Consider the following 21,439-nt stretch of genomic DNA (forward strand, 5'->3'; position numbering starts at 1 on the left):
TCCCCCGGAAACTCTGAGCGCGCACCCGAGTTCCGTAGGGCAGTTCCGTTCCGGACCCGGCGACGGGCTGAGCCTCGCCACCGGGGGCGCGTTCGCGCCTCGCTCAGGATTAGTCGCTGGAGGTCGAGTCCGGAGCAGGGGCACGTCCCCGGAAAGCAGTGGGTGACCCATAGGTGTTGGCCCCCAGGCCGGTCGGCCAGTCACCTCGAGGGCTCTGCAGGGAAACGAATGTCCCCTTTGGAAGGGCAGAGTTCCACACGCGCCATCGCCCTCCGCTCTCAGCGGGTTCGAGCCCCGCCAACCGAGAGAAGCCCTTGCTTGCCGAAAAGAACTTATTTCTGGGGAGAAATTTTGAGAAAAGATGGCTCTGTTTACTCTCGTAGGCAGCCCATGACATCTTCTAGCTCCTGGTTTAACTCTGTTTTGCAAGGTGGGTTCTTAGATCGACTGGAGTGAGTCTGCTCACAGGTTCTTCACTTAATTAGCCATATGGGCCTCGAAACACGTCGTTTACATTGGAGGGAATTTTGTAATCCGTAGAGCTCTTCACAAATTATCTAGGTTAGTTTATATAGTATTCATAAAGAGCATATAGAGAGCACAGTAAAAGGTATCAGGGGGCGGAATTTTTGTCTCTTGCCCATTGATGTATCCCAAGCGCGCACAACAGTGCGGGGCACACAGTCTGCACTCAGAAGGGATTTGTTGAATGAGTGAAAACCCTTGCAAAAAAGAAACTCCAGCGCAGTGTCCAATCCTTTTGTCGTACCAGGAAGTTATTGTTATTTGAAGTAAGCATTCCATACGTAAAGTATGAAAATGTTTTTATTCAAAGTAGTTTAATGCGGTAGCTTTACCAAGGGGTGTAGATTTATAAATTCAGCCCGCTCTGCTCTTGAGCTTGCGATCGAAACACACTGCCACCAGGTGGAAGTGCCGCCTAATGTACAAACGATAATGATAAGACTCCAAACCACAGTTCTACTGTCTCCTTGGCCCAGATTTTAAGATTCACAGCTGCTCAGGGAAAGTGTAAGTATCTGCACTTTTGAAATGAGAAATGTAAGTGGCGGAGCTTGGTTTTAAGCACAGTCTACATCGTACTTGGACACTTATTTAAGATCTTAATTCCAACCACGAAATGTACATATATACACATATAGGTTTGGTGTGTATGTGTGTGTATCCTTTCCTCCTTCAATTTACACACGATTCCCTTGAAAGCTTGTTTTCACCAGGCTTTTAGAGACAGTACCCGTTTAACTCCATCTAGAAACAGTATTAGTTGCCCTTAGAACATTTTAAAGCAACATTTAAACAAAGCTTCTACACATAAACAAGTTTAATTATAAATGCATTGGAGGTAGGTAACTGGAGCTCACCAATATCACAGAAATGAACCTAGTTGGTAGGATGTCGCTACTGATAACAGCCAGCCAATATCCAATGTGTGACAATCATAGGATTGAGTTTATGAATTCACACAACCTACCTGAGCAACAGCCATACCAATTCTCATTTTCCAGGAGAGGAAATTCAGGTTTGGAAAGCTTGAGACATCTACCTGAGATAGGTCTTGACCAAGAATTCCTCCCAAATATTTCCTTACTCTAAATCTCTTTTCTTGCCTTTTTTATGAACCCTCTCCCCAAATCTTGGTCTCACTCTGTCAATCTCTTTCCCAAATAAAAAGAATCAGGTCTGCAGCAGCAAATACCTAACATGAGCCTGGAACACTATTGTGCCAGAAAGCAAGGAAATACTCACAGACAGACAGACAAAACGTAATAAAAGGACACAGGATCCAGCTGGAAGGGGCTCTCACTGTCCAAATTTAGGACAGTTTAAATAACAAAAAGAATAATGATGAAGGATTATAATATTGTATCTATTTAAAAGTCATGAGTCCATAGTGATACTCAAGAATCAGTGGGGGTGGAGAGTGGAGGGCAAGTTTTCTTTATAAAAGAATGCCAGATAGTAAATTTAGTAGGAATAATAGGATGGGGGAAATCACTGTTCTGCAATTGCCAGTGTAATAATTGGTACAGGAAGGAATCACTGATGGATGTTAAAACCAATGGAGCAAGTTTGTTAGGGATCAAGATGTTCACATAGCCATCAAGTACCACCTCACAAATTATTGACTACACACAAAGGAATAAAATAACCTTTTCAATCGACAAATCTGATGGATATCACCTTAACAAAGTGGTCAAACACCATCACCCAAAATGGGACAATCTGACATTATTTGTGCTTCCTAGTTGTGATATGAACAATATTATGTAGTATTCCTAACATAAATATTTACCCCAAATCTAAACATTTATAAAGAAATCAAATATATCTAGAAAGTAATACATTCTACAGAACTGGTCTGAACTTTTCAAAAATATAAATTTCATGAAAAATGGACCAAAAAGGATCAGGAACTGTTTTATAGGAGACTAAAGAGACATACAATTAATAGCAATACATGATCCTTGCTTGGATCTTGGATCAGAAAGAAAATAAAAATTACAAAGGATATTATTGTACAGAGAAATTTGAATATAAACTGTCTACTAAATAATATTGTATCAACGTTATATTTGGATATGATAATAGTATTGTGGTCATTCTGGAGAGAGTCCTTGTCCTTAGGATATATATAGAAAGAAATATTTAGGAGGGAAGTATCATTATGCCTATAGCTAACTATCAAATGGTTCAGCAAAAATAGGAGACTCTATATTGACAGAGGGAGCAAAAAAAATTAGCAAATGTGCCAAAATGTTAACGATTGGTGCATCTAAGAGAGGGTGTTAATTGGACTACTTCAACTTTATTCTGAAATTTTTTTAAATAAAAAGTTTAGGGAATAACCACAGTTGTTTTCAACTATGAAATTTTATTTTCCTCACATTGCATGTCAGTGGCAGCAGCTCCAGGCCAGCTATGGCCCGGCAACTTTATTCCAGAATCCAGGCTATAGAAACAGCCACTACTTGGTTCTTGTGCTTCTTGTGGTGGAGGGAAAGGAGCGCAATGCCTACCCCGTGCGCTGACTCCTAAAAGCTGCTACTCAGACTCGACCGGGTCTCAGCCATGCACAGTCCCCTGGCCCCAGCAAGTCTCACAGCCAAGACCAGTATCGGATAGGCAAGAGATATGCCTCCAGCAGGAAGTCAGTGAATGAGGTTATAGAATTGGTGTTCAAGGAGGAAAGCAAATCATTGCAATCAAGAATCCAATAACTCAATAATTTTCCCAGGATCACAAAGGTGAGGTAGGACTCAAACTCAGACCTGGCTGTCTCCAAAGCCTATACTTTCTTTGTTTTCAATTTTATGTTTTTTAGTCTAAATATTTGATTTTTACATTTTCAAATTATATATTAACTTGGTTGGAAAATTTAAAAATATTAAAAGGTACACAGTGAAAAATTTCCCTCCTAGTTCTTTTCTCCATTCACAAGTTCTTACTAAAACCTCACACAGGATACCACTGTTAATAATTTCTTGAATATCCTTGAGAGTTCTCAATGCCTCCATCAGCTAACTCAAATGTATATCCTTACTTTCTCCCTTTTTGACTTAAAATGCAACATACGTTTCTGTGTCTTGCAAAGCTGTGCTTTTAATCAGTTTGTGTTAGTTCCGGTCCTCTGAGGAACAGATGCCAGGACAGGGTTTAGTACACAAGGATTTTATTAGGGGAAATACCTGTGAGAGAAAAGGGAAAGGTAGCCAGGTAAGGCTGACTCCTCTTGAAGTAGAGAGGAAAGGAAGACTGAGTATAAGCATTCTTGACCACTCGTGTGGTCTAAAGGTTGGTCAAGGCCACTGGGGGGGTGGTGGTCCTGAGCCAAAGTCCACCATCAAAGGGGTGTCTACAGCAGTAGGCCTGCCTTGATATCTGCATCGCTCTCAGTCTTTGGCTGGGAGAAGCCCATGGGAAGCAGGAAGTGTAGTGTCAGAGCAAACATGTCAATGGTCTTCTAGAGCTCAGTGGCTGGGGCTCTGAGTCAATTATGTTCCCTGTAATTGGAGGTCTGTGAAGCACATAAGATAAGCCATATTTCAGGAATCAAATAATCAAAGCACTTGATACACATTTTACATGTCCAACATAATAAACACACATAAACACACTTCTATCAATTATTTTATATCATTTCCACCTGAGATGGACATGCACCCTTCTGTGAAATATCGAGAGGAAAAAGCAAGTGAGACTATGGCTTTTCTTTCTATTGGTGTGTGATAACATGAGCCTAAATGGTCCCTTTACTTCAACACCATTTCTTATCACCTCCTGTGTGGGCTGAGTTGGTAGTGGAGTGTGTGTGTGTGTGTGTGTGTGTGTGTGTGTGTGTGTGTGTGTGTGTATTAGTGGGTTTCTGGAGAAAGAAAAGGCAATTGAATATAAATTGCCTTTAGTCTACTAAAGATGCACATAGTCTACTTCTTCAGCCATCATTTCCTCCTTAAACCATTCCTTTCTCCCTTACACCATAAGAAAATCTGATCAGTTCTATCCTAAGAATAAAGAAAAAAACAAGGGTGCAGATCACCAAGGTATATAGTTTCTTGTATGTAATATTTTGTTTCATTTTACAAAAAAAATTATATGTATATTTGTGTATATATATGAATTATATTAAGTAAATTTTTTTATCTTTCTAACCCTCATTAATGAATACCAAATAATGTTTATTTAAATTGCTGATGATCCAGCAAGTGTTGAAAATTATAAATTAAATCACAAATTGCAGGGATAGAATGGATCACTTACTCTGCCCTTCTCATTTAGTAGATAAAGAAGATGAGTCACAGAAAGTCTAGTATTTGACTCAAGGTTGTACAGAACACTAGTATAGCATCTGGGAGAACTGGAAACACGACGGCATGCGGAAAATTTCAGGACTCCTGAAATTGGCATGTGGTCCTTAAAATATCCTGAATCATCCCACTCTGCAGCAGCCACACCAAATTCTTCATTTCATAGTTTTGTGAACAAAGCAAGAATTCTCCTCCCATTTGCTCAGCATTTCAAAGATGTACTAATCCCTCAAACACATGTTAATATGGCTTTTTTTTTTATGAAAAGGGACAAATATGTTCTACAGTAGTAAGCTCCTCCTTCAGTTCCCCATCCTACTTCAAAGCAAGAAAACCTATAAAACTAACTATGGGCTTTTAGAGCCTTGCAGGATGGGGGTTTATGGTTCCTGGCAGGTAGCATGAGAATTGGTTAAGGTAATGCTCTTTTGGTAAAACAAGATACTTTCCTCCAAGATCCTTTTCCCTTAATTATACATAACTGTTTTTCTATTTGTTATTGTTGTTTTAAATTCCTGATCTACCCTGCCTTATCCCTACCCTGCCATATTCTTGGCTATGACACTTTCCTGCCCCTTCTCCTCTCCCCATCATCCAGTCTTCACCCACCCTGAGAAGAAAACACAGATGGGTCCTGATCACCCAAAAGCCACCGACACTCGCTGACTAACTCATGAAATGTAGTATACTGAGGGGTAAATGCCTAGTTAGGTCCCAGCTCTTCTCCACTACTTAGCCTTATGACCTTGGGCAAATTGGACCATAATTTACTTATTTACCTAATATCTCTTTCTCTCTTTTATGTACACTTAAGATAATTGAAATATTTTGCTGCAGTAAGCATCTATCTATTAAATGTGCACTTGGCTAAGTATTTCTTCAAAAGAAATTCCTAGCAGTGGAACTGCTTGGTCAAGAGTACATGCATTTGAGATATTGATAGGGACTGCCAAAGTGTCTATCAAAGCCATTAACATGCAAGACAAAGCAGAAATATGTTTATTTCAAGTGATAGTTGTAAATATTATCCTAGTGATAAAAGGCTACATTTTCATGCATCCTTCAATTTGGAGATCACACTCTCCAATCATCCACCTTTCATGTTTCATATGCAAGAGCTTTTTAAACCTCTTCTGGCACTTGCTTGTGGAGGTCATCACAGAAAATGCAAACTAGGAGTCAATAATTTCAACTTCTTGTCAATCTCTGATTCAAAGGCCTGGATTTTATCTCTAAGCCATATTATTGCCTTTTTTTTGTACCACACAATTGCATACCTTTGATCAGAATGAGTTGACCAACTGGACTTTTATTAGAACTTTCCTCTTGATTCCCTCTCTCTTAACTGCTTTTACATTTTTTGTTGTTGTTTTACATTGCACAAACAACACAGTCTCCCTATAAAAATTTAAATATTAGGAACAGATAGAGGGTAAAGCACGAAAGTCATCCTTCTTAATCTTGCTGCACTCTGCATCTTTATATCTATTGCCATATCTCAAATATTATTTTTTCAATCCATTATTTACTATCTAATACTTAATTGTTTAAATCCATTATTTAATATCTCCATACTGACCTTATTCAGGTTATTCAAATAACCTCCACGTAGAAGTGGCAAGGCAATGAAATATAAGGACAACAAGAGTAAAGAAATTAGAACTCCCTGAACAATTCTATCTGTGACAACTGTGGGAGTATTTTGATAACTGTTGGCAGCAGGACACTGCATGTGATGTGGGAAAGGAAACCTTGGCATTCAAACAAGCAAATGGTTTGGCGACAGTTTATTAAATTTCTGCCATGCTTGCAAATACCAGTAACAATTTCTCAGACTGCAGAATTGCTACATGTGATAGCTTTGAGAGTTCCACAATTGTCATCAAATAATTTATCCTTCAAAACTGAAAATTATACAAACTGTTTGAATAATTGCCAATACCAAAACAAAAGCTCTACTGGAGGTAATGTATTATACTTGTGCATTTTGAATGCTACTCTGCCGTAAAATCAGAGCCTAAGTAAAGGCATCCAAGTAAAATTATACATAGTTCAGGCTTACTAGTAGGTTTCTATCAGACTCTTAAATCTTCTTTAGGCCAAAATGGTCCCCATTCCTACCTAAATTTGTAGCTGTAAATGCCTACATTAAAAAAGATTTCAGGGGCTGGCCCAGTGGCTCACTCGGGAGAGTGCGGCACTGGTAGTGCTGAGGCCGTGGGTTTGGATCCTATATAGTGATGGCCGGTGCACTCCCTGGCTGAGTATGGTGCAGACCACACCGTGCCAAGGGTTGCAATCCCCTTACTGCTCAAAAAAAAAAAAGATTTCAGGGCCAGCCCATGGCTCACTTGGGAAAGCGTGGTGCTGACAACACCAAGTCAAGGGTTAAGATCCCCTTACTGGTCTTTTTAAAAAATAAAAAATAAATTTAAAAAAAAGATTTCAAATCAGTAGATATCTTTACACCTTAAGGAACCAGAATAAGAAGAGCAAAGTAAACCTGAAGCAAACTAAACCTAACAAAAGGAAGTAATAAAGATTCAAGCAGAAATCAGTGAAATAGAGAACAGAAAAACAAACAGAAAATCAATGACACCAAAAGTTGGTTCTTTGAAAAAGTAAACAAAATTGACAAACTTTAGCTAGACTGACTAAGAAAAGAGAGAAAACATAAGTAACAAAAATCAAGAATTAAAGAAGACACATTATCACCAACCTTATAGAAACACAAAAAATTACAAGGAAAACTATGAACAACTGTATGACAACAAAGTAGATAACTTACATGAAATTGACAAATTCCTAGAAGGATACAAACTACCAAAACTGATTCTAGAAGAAATAGAGAATTTTATGTGTAAAAAGATCAAATTAGTAATTTTGAAACTTCCCACAGATAAAAGACCAAGTCCAGATAGCTTTACTGGTGAAGTCTTCTAAACACTCAAAGGAGAATTAATACCAATTCTTTACAGACTCTTCCAAAAAATAAGAGAGGAGGAAGCAGTTTCTAACTCATTTTATGATGCCAAATTTACCCTGATACCAAAACCAAAGACATCAGAACAAACAAATAAACAAACAAACAAAAAAGAATACTACAGACATAAATCCCTTAGGAACATGAATGCAAAAGTTCCTTAATGAAATACTAGCAAACTGAATCCAGCAACATATAAAAAGAGTATATACCATGATCAAATGAGGTTTGCACCAAGAATGCAAGGGTAATTTAATATGTGAATATCAGTCAATGCAATACACTGTTTAATAGAATAAAGGACAAAAACCACATGATCACTCAATTAATGCAGAAAAGGCATTTGACAAAATCCAATGCAAGATAGTGATACTCAACACACTAGGAATAGAAGGGAACTTACTCAACCTGAGGAAAGGCATATATGAAAAAACCCACAGCTAACATCGTACTCAATGGTGAAAGACTGAATATTTTTTTCTAAATCAGGAACAAGAAAGAAAAGGATGACCGCTCTTCCCACTTCCATTTAACATTTTACTAGACATTATATCCAGAGAAATTAGGCAAGAAAAGAAATAAAAAGCATCTAGGTTGGAAAGAGAGAAGTAAACAATTTCTATTTGCAGATGACATGATCTTGTACTTTACGTGGGTACATCAAAAATTTTATGTAAAAATAGAACTAAAAAATAATAAAATCTTCCCATGAACTTTTCAAAGGACCGTCATATATAGAAATTCTAAGGAATCCACTAAACATTATTAGAAATAATAAAAGAGTACAGCAAGGTTGCAGGATGCAAAATCAATACACAAAAATTAATTGCATTTTATAGACTAGCAATGAAAATTCTAAAAATAAATTAAGAAAACAATTCCATTTACAACAGCATCAAAAAGAATGTTAGTTATAAATTTGGCAAAAGAAGTATAAAACTTGTACACCGAAAACTACAAAACATTGTTTAAAGACCTTAATAAATGGAAAGACATCCACTGTTTATGGATCAGAAGACAATATTGTTAAGATGATAAAACTTCCCAAATTGACTAACAGATCTCTCTATCAAAATCCCATCTGCTTTTGAGGAAACTGGCAAGCTGATCCTAAGTTTAGTGCAGAATTCAAGGGATCCACAATAGCCAAAAAAATCTTGAAAAAGAACTAAGTTGGAGGACTTATACTTCCTGATTTTAAAACTTACTACAAAGCTATGTTAATCAAGACAGTGTGGCAATGACATAAGTATAGACATATAGAGTGATGGAATAAATTGATAGTTCATAAATAAACCCTTACATTAACAGTCAATTATTTTTGACAAATGTGTTAGGACACAATGGGGAAAGAATAATCTTTCAACAAATGGCACTAGGACAACTGGATATCCACATACAAAGAATGGAGTTATATACTAAGAGATAATTCACACACCAAACAACACACAAAAGTTAAACTGCTACCTCACAACATATACAAAAAATTAACTAAAAATGGATTATAAAACTAAATGTAACAGTTAAAATTATAAAGCTCTTAGAAGAAAACATAGGAGTAATTTTTTTTTTTAACCTTGGGTTAGGCTATGTTTTCTTAGGTAAGACACCAAAAGCACAAGGAGCAAACGAATAAATTGGACTATATTAAAATAAAACTTTGTGCTGTAAATGATATCAAGAAAGTGAAATGACAACTCACAGAATGGGAAAAATATTTGCAAATCATATATCTGATAGGGAACTTGTATCCAGAATATATAAAACACATACTCAATAACAAAAAAGACAACTAACCCAATTTTAAAACAGAAAAAATATTTGGATATTTCTCCAAAGAACATATGGACCAAGAAGCATGAAAAGCAATGAGAAGCTACTCAGCATCATTAACCATCAGGAAAATGCACATCAAAACCAAATAAGATACTACTTCACACCCATTAGGATAGCTGTAATTAAAGAGGCAGACATTAACAAGCGTTGGTGAGGATGTGGTGATATTTGAACCCTCTGCTGGCGGGAATGTAAAGTAGTACAGCTGCTTTAGGAAACAGGCTGGCAGATCTTCCAAATGTTGACCATAGAGTTATCATATAACCTAGCAATTCAACTACTAGGTAAATATCAAGAGAAAAATGAACATCCACATAAAAAACTGTACATGAATATTCATACCAGTATTACATATAGTAGCCAAAAAGTGGAAACAACCCCAATGACCATCAACTGATGAATGGGGAAAATGTGGTATATCCATACAATGGAATATTAGTCATCAATAAAAAAAAAAATGAGGTACAACATGGACAAATCTAGGAAACATTGTTAAATGAAAGAAGTCTATCACAGATGATCGTGTGTTCTATGACTTAATTTATATTAAATGTACAGAACAGTAAAGTCTATAGAGACAGAAAGGAGATATATAGTTGCTTAAGACTGGGAAAAGGAAGCTTAGAAACGGAGTGACTGTTAATGAGTATTAGATTTCTTTTAGGAGGGACTAAAATTAGATGTGGTGATTGTTGCACATCCCTGTAAATATATTAAATAACACTGAATTTACACTTCAAATGGGTGAATTGTATGGTATGTAAATTATATCTCAATAAAGCTGTTAAAAAATTCCTGACCCAGTCCAGCTAGCCTTTTGGGAAGATGTCTAATTCCTAGTCCCTTAGTCATGGCACCTGCCTGGCTCTTCCTATCAACTTTCACATGCCTCGGGAGAAGACACAAGCTGGGTCCTGACCACCCAAAACTGCCCAAAATTACCTGATTGCAACCATCATGAACTGCCTGTAAGCGAGTGTCTAATATAACATAGGCTCCAGGGCCAAGCTGCTTATATTCAAACCACTGCTCTCCATTTCTTAGCCTCATGACTTTGGGCATATTTATTTGAACTTCATGCTTCCAATTAGTCATATGAAAAATTGCAGTAATGATATCTGCCTTGTAGCATTTGGGAATGACTAAAACAGTCAATACAGAGACTAACAGGTGCACTTAATAAGGTAGATTATTGTTACTGGGACTGCCCTCTTTACACTCCTGGGGCTGGTTCTAGCCCAGATTTGGATGATTTTTCACTCTATTTCACATGGTGATGACAGCAGGTACCATCACTGGGCTCCCTAACCCAGCAACAGGCGCTAGGCCACTTTGCTATGCCATGGGCAGCACAGACATTTGGGCATGGAAGACAGTTTGGCACATATCCATAGTTAAATGGAATTATGTTTTTAAATGTTACAATTTTTTCAATCAAGTGTAACAACTAAAGGGACCCTTATTACCCCATTCATTTCTCTGGAGAACATGAATACAGAAAAAGAACTGTATTCATGTTCTCCAGAGAAACAGAATCAACAGATGATATAGATAAAGATATAAATTATATAGATATAGATAGATAAAGAGATTTATTATAAGGAATTGACTCACAAAATTATGGAGGTGGAAACGTCCCATGATCTGCAGTTGGCAAGCTAGAGACCCAGGAAAGTAGGTGGTATAGTTCCGATCTGAGTCTGAGGGCCCAACAACCAGAGGACCAATGGTGTGAGTCTCAGTCTGAGGGCAGAGGACTGATATTCCAGCACAAGCAGTCCATCAGAGAGAACAAATTTTCCATTCCTCCACCTTTTTGTAGTATTTATGCCCACAGCGGATTAGATGATGCCCACCTATACTGAAGAGGACAATCTACTCTACTCAGTCTACTGATCCAAATGCTACTCTCTTCCAGAAACACCCTCACAGACACACCCAGAAATAATGTTTAATCAGATATCTGGGCACCCCAGATATCTTGACCGAGTCAAGTTGACACACGAAATTAATCATTACAAGTCCACCCCTTGTAAACTTGGGACCGATATGCATCTTCTTAACCTATACAAGTAATCTCCAAATAAAGACTATATAACAACGTAATAAATCCACCTGATACAACTGTCCTTTGTACAACCAAAAACATACTAACCCCTTCCCCAGAAGAAGAGGTAAAGAAGTCCTTGAGTGGCATTTGCTCTTCTTGACATCCCACAACTTAAATACTAAGATTTAGAAGTAATGATATGTAAATACTATGATGTAAAATCATTACATCTTATGTTACATGATAAGGGAATAAGTGAGGAAAGAAAATAAAGATATATATATATATGTATATGTATACACACACAAATGTATTTATAATAAAACAAGGAGGAAATACTTTATGACAATTACAGTCCTCATTTCTTTAACTGGTCACGTGATCATAACTAGTGTTTATAACAACCTTCTCCCACTACTCATTTTATATTCCCTTTGCTTTCAGCAAGCACCTCAGCTGGTGTGGTTCTTTACCTAGTGGGGTTATCCAAACCTTCATTCCTGAAGACTCGGGGCCATTAGAAGTCTTACATGAATTGGCTTGTTGTAGATCTCCATGGCCTTTAACCACAAGACATGGTAATACAAAGAGACACCCTAAGGGATCTCCTCTATTTCAGTCATACTCTTCCTTACCTCCATCGTGGAATGGTTGACCAATTTCCCCTCGGTGATCAGGATTGATAACCCCAGCCAGCCAAGTAACTTCCTGTTTTGCTTGTAGATTCAGAGGCTTGAGGAGCCCAGCGTAGCCAGGTGATAGTCTTAACTTCCAGTTCAACAGAATCATTATTATATCTCCTAGTGCAAGCATTCCTCCCTCTGAAACTAAGACCTCTAGGTCAATAGGTCATACAGTCATGGGAACAGGAAGCAAAAATTTTGCTAATGCATCATTAGAGATAATAGTGACAGGTGCCAATTCTAACCCTTGATTCCTGAACCCGTGAATCCTGGCTGTGAGAGACGCAGTACAATATATTGGATGCTGATTCAGAGTATATACAGCCTTCTAGAGAACCTTTCCCCAGCCATGCTAGATATTTTCATCAGGCTAGTGCTGTAACTGAGGCTTCAAAAGGCCGTTCCACTGTTCTACCTAGCCAGCTGCTTCAGGATAGGAGGGAACATGGTAAGACAAGTAAATATCATAAGCATGGGTCCACTGCTGCACTTATTTTGCTAAATGAGTTCCTTCATCAGAAGCCATGTTGGATGGAATACCATGACTGTGGATAAGGCATTCTGTAAGTCCATGGAGGGTAGTTTGGCAGAAGCATTGCATGAGAAAAGACAAGTCTGTACCCAGAGAAGGTGTCTATTCCAGAAGGGAAAATGCTGCCCCTTTCATGATAGAAGCAGTCCAATGTAATCAACCTGCTGAACACCCTAGGAAATGGTGGACTCAGTGTTGGTCTCTGCTGCTGGCACTCAGTAATGGCAATAGCCAGGTTGGCCTTGCTTGCAAAACCTCCATCTCTGCCACCATGACCACTTTGTTCATGAGCCCATTGGGTAATGACAGGGGTGGCTGGGGAAAGAGGTTGACTGATTTTCAAACAGGGCATCTTATGTACCCGATTATTAAAGTCCTCCTCTGCCAAGGTCATCCTTTGGTGGGCATTCACATGGGACACATATATCTTCATTTTTTGCTGAAGTCTGTCTTGGTGGGCATCTACATGGGAAACACATATCTTCACAATCCTTGCCCATTTTGAAAGGTCTATCTATCTACTTCTTCCCCAAATTACCTGGACACCAATTTATCAATCATGTTCCTTCCAAGTCCCTGACCATCCAACCAAACCATTGGCCGCAGCCCATAAATTAGTATATAATCACATCTGGCCATTTCTCCTTCCAAGATAAGCAAACAACCAGGTGCACTGTTCAAAGTTATGCCCACTGAGATGATTTCCCTTCACCACGGTTCTTCAGGGTTGTCCCAGAAAGGGGCCATAGTGTTGTAGCTGTCCACTTTTGGGTGGTGTCTCATGGGTCACACTTCATACCTCATCTTTAGGGTCCTGCTGGGACTCAAATCTAATTATAGATCTAGAGGCAAAAAGGACTGGTGGGGGTGGGTCCTGAGGAGAATCAGCATTGTCTTGCTTGGCAACTGCCTCAGGAGAGGCGTTAGTATTTCCTTAAGGAAGGTAGGGTTAATTCCCTCAGGCAAAGACATAAAAAAAATGCATTTAGAGGACACTGAACATTATAAATATTGAATAAAAAGTGTGTTTGCAGTTCCAGTTTTCAACTTTTCACTTGTTTATAATCTGATTTCTTTTTGTCCAATTTAGGTTAATTTTCCTGTTGGTATAAATCATCTCTGATAATCATGGTGTATTTTACTTTCACCCTTTTCCTTTGCAACCTACAATATTTAGATGCTTGAAAAGCTGGATAATTCAACTCTATATCTTCTTATGTGAATAAAAAATTGCCATCATGTTTGTCAATGACAATTTGAAAGTCTAAGTGGTGATATATAACAGATGTCCCAAATATTGGTAACTGAGTAGTTTATAAACAGGCTGGCTGGGTGATTTCTACTTGCCCCAGTTTTATGAAGTATTTTAACAATCTAAAGCATTGGTTCTCAAGCTTTTTTCATTGTACTCCCTGCCCAAAAAGCCTTGAGACATTTTCCTAGTCACCCCCCATGACATTTTAATACTCTTGATATACTGTTTATCTGTTTATGTACCATATGTGTATCTGTGTTATGAAACCCAAGTTCAGCTGCCCACCACCAAACAGAAACAAAAGACTCAAAAGTCAAATGTTGGTGAAAAGGGAAGGCATCTTTATTTAGGCCTGAGGATATGGTAGGCTAACCTATCCCATATCCTCAAGTTAACCCAGGGTTTATATGAGGTGAGAAGAGGGGGGTGATAAGCAAGAGGGAAAGACATGACCTGCGGGGGTTATGTGTAAGAGGCCAGGTGCAAATTCTCTTCAGGGATCTGCCTGGCTTCTGTTCTCGTCTTTGATATATTATCTTAGGGTCCTGCAGGATTCTTCCCCCCCCCCCCCCCCCCCCCCGCAAAAGATGACCAGTAAAGGGATCTTAACCCTTGACTTGGTGTTGTCAGCACCACGCTCATTCAGTGAGCCAACTGGCCATCCCTATATGGGATCCGAACTCTTGGCCTTGGTGTTATCAGCACCACACTGTCCTGAGTGAGCCACGGGCCAGCCCATCCTGCAGGATTCTGATTTGCTTCAGGGTGGAATCAGCATAGTTTTGTTGATGCCTTCCTTGCTTTCTCAGTCTGGACAGTATGTGCCTCTTAGCAAGTTTGCAGCTCCAGGCTGACTGGAAAACAACTTAATGTTTATGTAAATAATGTCATCTTGCCCCATAACCAAGGTTCAAAATATCAAATAACCTTCGGAAAAGAGGGAACTCAAAGAAATGCATGCTTAGCTAGCCTGTATGTTTATCTCATATTCTGTTGGACAAGTGTACTCCTATTTCTGGGGACTCAGCCAGCAAGTTTGCTTTACAAACTTCCTCCAAGGCTGAGGTCTGCTCCAGCCCTAGGGGAAAAGGATCAAACATGATCAAATATGGGGGGTCCTGCTGTTACATCTGCTTTACAGATAAAGAGAGTAAGGGTTTTTTTTCCACTTCCAATAAAATAATTTTCTCCCCCTTGGGGACAATATTGCCTCCCTTGAGAATGCATGGTATAGAATAAGTATCTGATTTTATATGGTAAGAAAATGTAGGATGATCAAACTTCCTCGGATGTGGTTCTTCCCACAGCTTGTTATTTTCATCAGAAGAAAAAGATGTAGCTATTCTATTACATTTGAATATCACCTTCCTTTTCAGGGTGGTCCACGTAGCAGCAGCAGCAGCACGTGAGAGATTAGAAATTTGGGATCCCAGCCTCACCTCAGAAATACTGAATCTGCATTTCAACAAGAGCCCCGTTGATTCAGATGCATGTCACAAGCTGGGAAGTGCTGGTTGATGGCACACTCCGCTACTCAGTTGGGAAACATTAATGTATGAATGGAAATAATATGCCTATAACCAGCTTTTAACTCCTCCTCCCCTCTGCACACACCTTCCTTTCAAGTTCTGACTAATACATCTATTTTCTTTCTTAAAAGTCATCAATATTATTTATTAAACTTAGAGCTGGGTGTGTTGTGTTTGAGAAAGGTTAATTTTATTTACTTTTCCTAAGCAAGTGAACATGCCCATGGAGTCTCACCTCGGGCTTCCCTCTTCTTCCTTCCTTGTGTTCTTCTCTCCCAAAAAGCAGGGGTGTTAGTTGGAGAGAGCAATATAAAAACAATAAAGAAGAGGTTTCTGTTTTTCTCCCCAATGAGTTGGCCCTCTGACTTTCAGCCAAGGCCTCTGTAAAATTAAAGTTGTTGTTGTGACAGTGATCATTTCTCTTCATCAAGTGGAGCCAGGAACAAAATAAAGAAATTTTATCTATTTTACTGTTTTCAAGAGCCACCAAGTTACTTTAGGGGAGGAAAAATATCTTTTCTTCAAACTACTGTAGGTTCATGGCTGAAGTCCCTATAACAAAAGACAAGAAGAAAGCATACACATATGTCTAATAAAATTTTACATGCCATGGGAGACTTCATAAGGAAACAAAATGTCAAATAAATGGGTAAACCTGGGTGTTTTTTAGAGCAGGTTTGATAGAGTGTATAGTTGTGCAGAAGTATGATAGGGAAAAAGGGTGTGATCTAATGGTAATAAACTGGGAGAAACGTAGCAAGGCATGTTTGTTCGAATTCTTCTCTTTAACACTTCATCTTCAGAGATAAGGATGTTCCTTTCCTCCAGCTCTAGGAAGGGCACCTATCACAAGAGGCTCCTATGACCTGTTTCAGGGGAGAGACCAGGGGGAAGGTAAGAGTGACCTTCTTGCTTCTCCCATTTTCTCAAATTCCTTCAGCTTAAAATATTCTGGGGTGGGGCCAGCCCCCTGGCTCACTTAGGAGAGTGTGGTGCTGATAACACCAAGGCCAAGGGTTTGGATCCCTATATAGGGATGGCCAGTTAGCTCACTTGGGAGAGCGTGGTGCTGACAACACCAAGTCAAGAGTTAAGATCCCCTTACCAGTCATCTTTAAAAAAAAAAAAGTTCTGGGGTAGCATGTCCCGAACTCCTTCATTAGCATGCGGTAAGAAGGTACAGAATTCATACAATACACTTGGCTCTTTACTTATAAAGATGAGATTATTTTTTAATTATTTTTTTGATATGTGTGCAAAATTTTGAAACGTGTGAAATGTGTGTGAAACATTTCAACCACACAGAAAGAAAAAATAGTATAACAAATGCCATATACCCACACCTAGGTTAACAGTTTTCCACATTTTGCTCTTTATTTTCTGAAGTACTGTAATATAAATTACAAATATTATGACATTTTATCTCTAATTCTTCAGTGTGTATCTTTTAAAAAGAAATAACTTTTTTTCTGTAAAAGATGGGATTTACTTAACTAACACTTTTGAGGCTAAAGTGAAGAGATTTCCAGTCCAGAAAGCTTCCATTATCATTCCCATCACTTTTTCTCCTACTAGCAGGAAGTGAAGAAAAAAATTTGGACCTGTTAGAATTGGTCCAAGTACCAGCTAAGATTTTATTTTTTGGTGTTTCCAGAGGGGCCCTGACAGTAGAAAGTGAAATTCTCTTTAATTTTAAACTATTGATGAAAACTGTGGTCAAGTTAGGCCAAAAGCCAAATCACTCCTTACTGGAAAATGCTGTGGAAAGATTTAGTTAAATACCAGTAGCTTTCCCTCAATTAAGAATCTCAGTCAACACATTGAAGCTTTTGAATGGAGAAAGGGAAGGGAGTGTAGAAAAAAGTGATGATAAGAGGAAAATCAGAAGAAAGAAACAAAAAAAAAGAGATGGCTTTATAAACCCCGATGCATTTGCCATAATCAAGGCATCTCATTCTTCTATCTCCCTATATCCCTTCTTATTCTAACATTCGTGGCTTAGCAGAATAAAATTAAGTGTACTTTAAACAGTGCGTGAGAGAGTTTTCAGGGGCTAGTGGTAGGAAGAGAGAAAATAATCTGTACTAGTTTAGTGCAGGTTGCCTATCATTTTGACAACTTTCCAAGCAGTAATATAATATGGTTTTGTTGTTAGAAGACTTGCATATTCTTTCTGAATTTTTTTCCAATATAAGAGCAGTCTAGTTTTATAGTTGAAAAATGCCTTTAAAATCACATATCTCAGTCCCATTTTCTATACATGAGGAACTAAGGTTCCAGAAAGTTAGGTAGCTTGTCAAGGACTGTGTCTAGGGGGAAAAAATCATTACTTCTGGAATTGCCAGTATATCTCCACCTTTGATTTTCAGTACTCCAGGATGTTTAGTTCCTGTCCTTGGAAGGAATGACAAGGATGTGCATTTCCACAGCAGGCTCTAACTCTGCATCCTGTTTGTTAAACACTACCCACCCCAAGGGGCATTTTCAAAGTCTCCACCGTTCCTCGCCCTGGCGTGCACTGGCTCCAAGCCAGCAGACAAGCATTTGAACTTCTGTCTGTGGACGATTCCTAGCACTCCAGGAATCAACAGCCTGGCTTTCTTTATAATCTTATACTTCCAAGAAGAAAACATTTTTTTCTTGAAAACTGATCTCATTCCTAGGAGCACTCACATCTATAAGGCACAAGGCAAGCCTTAAAATTCAGTGAAACAACGAGTGTGTCTAAAAAAGGCTGTGGTGTAAGAAAATAACTTTTCTAAACTTCTCCAGAGAAACAGAAAACTTAGCTTGCAAGGTGAACAGGATGTTGTCACTTTAAAGCATATCTTTTGTGAGACTAAATGTTAATCTGCTGCTGCTCTTCCAGTTAGCTTCCTTTCATCAGGGCCAAAAAGAGCATTCTGGAAAGACTAAAACCATCCACCTGGTTTATAAGGGACAAGTTCAAGAACATAGTGGAATTCCTAAATATTTGGAAGTGAAAAGGCATTATTATGTCCCTTGTCCATTGCATCCAATTTTCACTGTAGCAAGGTAGATCAAGTTTATTCACACTCTCTGACCCCTTCCCAAAGATTTCTATAGATGAAAGAATGCAGGCAAGGTACTGATATGCAATTTTAAGTAAAGAATTTCATCAGTAGTAAGAATTTGATTATGCAAAAAATATATAAAAGTTTATACAGATACATTAGAGAAAAATGTGTTCAGGATACATAACCACCACCAAATAATTCATAAGCAGCCTGTTTTTTGCTACATATACTCCTATTTATCTGCCTAAATTCTATACTTCAAAAGAATGCCTTAAGGACTAGGTCTAAAGAAAAAGGGATACCATAGATTCAATATGTTTTGTTTTTCCCTGTACTTCAAGACAAATTAACAAAAATGCAAAGAATATTTTTGAAGTCATTTTTTCTTGTTGTTGGCACAATAGCAGAAATATTCTCTTGGCAAATGGGCAGGGTAATATAATCCACTACTAAACACTCAGGTATTACTGCTTGCCAATTTGGCCTCATGAATCAAAAACTTGAAAAACCGCCTAACTTTGTACACACAAGTACCCTGAGGAAATAATTAGACAAAGGCATAAATACATAAAAAGGTGCCTCACAGCTTTCTTTATAATGTTAAAAAATCAAAACAACCAAGCAGTAAATAAAATGAGTCTGTTAAATAAGTTATTATATCCCTAAATACAACGGAGCCATCAAGACTGAAGTTGCAATAGACTGACTGATTTGGAAAGATGGTTATAAGAGTTGGAACATAAAGCATTCAGATATAGACAGACCTGGCCAGGTAGGTGACCTGGGCAATTTATCAGCCCTCATTGTGACCCTCAGTTCCTCCATATGTATGATCAAAGGAAATAATGACAATCTCATTTAGCAATGAGATGGGCATATAAAGATATCGAGGCTTAAAAGTACTATTGGCTTTAAAAAGACACTTAGGTTTAAAAACTTACAATCATGCTCTTGTCAAAGATACATGGATCTATACATTCATCCAGTAGCCAATTATTTATTGAGCACTTACTGACAAGCACTTTGTTAGACAAAGAGAATACAATAATGAGCCAAAAGTCAAACAGACCCTGCCTTCAAGGAGTCTACACTCTACTGCTCATTACTGACTAATCAATTAAATGTAAAATCCCAGCTATTATGCAAGAGAGAAAGTCGTAAAGAGAGCTTGCAATAGCAGGGCTTGATCTAATTGGGAAGGGCAGGAAGGTTCCCTAAGGAAATGGCAGCTGAGCAGAGGCAGATGGATAAGTAAGCCCTGAGCAGACGAGACGGACATAAATGGGGAGCAGCACATGTAACAGCTAAGTGCATAGCAAGTCTGGAGTCAGCCGGTGTGGTTGTAAACCTCACGCTCCTACCCAACATGCCAACATCGTAATCAGTTCAGGCTGCCACAACAAAACACCATAGACTGGGTGGCTTAAACAACAAACACTTATTTCTCACAGTTGTGGAAGCTGTGAAGTCCCAGATAAAGGCACTGTCAGATTTGGTGTCTGGTGAACGCCCTCTTTCTGGTTCACACCTGGCTGTGTTCTTTTATCCTCACATGTTAGAGAGAGGAATCAAGTTCTCTTGTCTCTTCTTCTAAGGGCACTAATCCCATTCATGAGGGCTCCACCCTCATGACCCACTTACCTCCCAAAGTCCTCACCTCCTAATACCCACCACAGTGGAGGTTAGGGTTTCAACATATGAACCTGGCGGTGGCCGGCAGAACAGACACAAACATTCAGTCCATCACAAGCACACAAGCTGTTGTGACTCTGGGCCTGGCATTCAACCTCTGTCCTAATTACCTCATCTGTAAAAGAGAAATAATAGTTTTCCTCATTTAAAATGACTTTACAAGGATTAAATTAGATAATATGAAAAGAGCTTAGCAAAGTACCTAACACATAGCGAATACTCGATAAATTCTAGATAATTCTAGAGAGAAAAAAAGAATGAAGAATCAACTCAATCAGCACATGCAAAGGCTCTGTGGGTGGTTGAGGAGAAAAAAAGTTGGAGCCCTATGTTTATTCTGCTTTTACTCTTAAAGCTGCTGGAAGCCACTGAGGATGTTAACCACAGGCACTCCATGGTCTCCATCCTCCTCTTCTTGAGCTTTGTGCTACGGCCCCACCAGCCATCTCTCTCTAGTACTTGTCACAAGGACTTTGCACATGTTCCCTTTTCATATACTTTTCTTTCCACCTGTCCTCTCCTGCTTCCTTTACATTTCAGCCTAAATGTCACTCCCCAGAGAAGCCTTCCTTAACTAGGCAAACCACTTTTTAACAGCTCCCCCAGTGCCTACCTCCGCCACCTACATCTCCACGAGAGGAGACACTGTATATATTTATTGCATATAATTGTGTCCCTACCCATTAGCACATTGGCTGGCCTGTAGTAGTTACTTATTTTACATTAGATAATGGATAATAGAAAGGATGAGAGAGAAAGGGGAAAAAGTGGAGAAAAATAAGGCAGGATGGGGAGATGAACAGCTTAATTTTAGACATTGATTCTGAGTGATATGTCTAGGTAGAAATGTTCTAAAAACAGGGAAACTATGGGGGCCGACCTGTGGCTCCCTTGGGAGAGCATGGTGCTGATAACACCAAGGCCACGGGTTCGGATCCTATATAGGGATGGCCGGTTAGCTCACTTAGGAGAGCATTGTGCTGACAACACCAAGTCAAGGGTTAAGATCCCCTTA

Source organism: Cynocephalus volans, chromosome 1 (assembly GCF_027409185.1).
Source record: "Cynocephalus volans isolate mCynVol1 chromosome 1, mCynVol1.pri, whole genome shotgun sequence".
Classification (NCBI taxonomy): domain Eukaryota; kingdom Metazoa; phylum Chordata; class Mammalia; order Dermoptera; family Cynocephalidae; genus Cynocephalus; species Cynocephalus volans.